The following is a 1,837-nucleotide window of genomic DNA, read 5'->3' as shown; positions in this document are numbered from 1 at the left end:
TAGACATGTTTTATGATTTAGTTGATGCGGTTATATAGGATTTTCATCTCGTCCTAGACATACGACTACTCAATAGTTCTATCATGAGTTGCTTACTCTACTCAAAGAGAAAGAAATATATTTTCGAACATCTAGGAAATATTCATCAAATTTTAACCGGGAGTTGTTTTTTCAGGCACTACTTTATCCAACGACCTTAAATCTAACTCCAACCATTTCTGGTTATGGGTTCGTTGCAAACGTAAAATCAAAGCCATATCTATATTGTACAGCATGGTGGACAAACTACCCACAGTTTTGATATAAAAGCTCTATTATTTAACAATTGTTTTCAATATCATTTCAGCTCCGAATTATTTATTTTTTTATTTATTTATTCACCAAAACAACAGCGGACAAAAATCTGCCACTTACAGTATGGTTAACAAAGGACGAGACGACGGAAACAGAAACACAAACAAAATTAATTTTAACTAATCACGCCTAAAACGCTACGACGGAAAAAGTGCAGATTGGAGTTAAATAAATCTAAAGACGGATAGTCCTGAACTAACTTGTTATACGAGGAACTTAATCTACTAATTACGAGGAACTTAATCTACTAATATACGAGGAACTTAATCTACTAATACGAGGAACTTAATCTACTAATAAAGTCCCGATTTGGGGGACACTGAAGGAGATGTTTTTTCCTATACGAGAATTGCTAATGAAGAAGAATTAAGCAGCCCGACTGGCTGTTCTATGTCACATGACCCTTTAAATTCAGTCATGCATGCAACACGTTGTAATACGGATTAGTGCGAAGTTGATCTACTCTTGAGTAAATACTGAGAAGGCTCGGAACCTGATTCACTGATTTGGCCTAACATACTGTAGTTTTTGATTCCATAGTAATACTATTATGCCTAGTAAAATATACTGTGTAAGTGTAGGCATATCCTACAAAAACAGTACAGTAATTAGGCGTAGGCCTACGTGGTAAGTTCGCCTGTGTCCCAGGCCCATTTTTTACCTTTTTTATATATTGTTTTAATTACTTAGGCAATTATCATTTTATTTTATTTGTACTATATATAACCTTACCAAGAATGTATAACTGGAATAACCACCAAGTTATGTAGTAGCATTGGCATCCGCCCTTCATCAAACTGGAAATAATTCCTCACAAGTTCTATTCAGGAAAGACATTCATCTACAAAGATATTGTCTATAAAGACGTCATTTAGAAAAAATAATAACATGCTAACGGCTTCCCATATTCAACAATTTACATCGCCACCTTTCACCATTCATTCAACACCGTGCGGAGCACAGGTATATGCTATAGTACATCATAAATTCTTGCGCTACGTCGGTCCTGAACATATTGACCACCTGAATTTCCTTATCGATATTAATCTGAAATCCAATCTCTTTGTCAGAAGAAAATACCTTAACTTAATATTTCTTTTTAATGTATACATAACTACTGTATTTCAAATGTAATTTAGTTTTTTTTTTTTAGGTTTAAATTTCCTAATCGCAGACATTGTATTATTAGTGTTTTGGATGTTTCCTTTTCCAAGGTTAATATTTGCAAACATGGATTTGTCAATCGTATCATTATATAATGATTTCGTTAACGTTTTTCCACCAGAAGTGCCTCCGGTTACATTTTCCAGAAATGTATTTGAACTGCTACTTAAAAATATATATTACCATCGTTATATATTATATTTTTCCGTACTTGTATTCTCTTCTTGCAAAGTAAGTGCAATGATATTTAATACATTTTCAAAATGTGTATTATCTTTTTATCATGTAACCCGTCTGTACTGTTACATTCGTTTTATAA

The sequence above is a fragment of the Anneissia japonica genome, unplaced genomic scaffold, assembly GCF_011630105.1.
Source record: "Anneissia japonica isolate Jap-2015-1 unplaced genomic scaffold, ASM1163010v1 scaffold6792_len961167_cov158, whole genome shotgun sequence".
Taxonomy (NCBI): domain Eukaryota; kingdom Metazoa; phylum Echinodermata; class Crinoidea; order Comatulida; family Comatulidae; genus Anneissia; species Anneissia japonica.
This window is presented reverse-complemented; position numbering follows the sequence as displayed.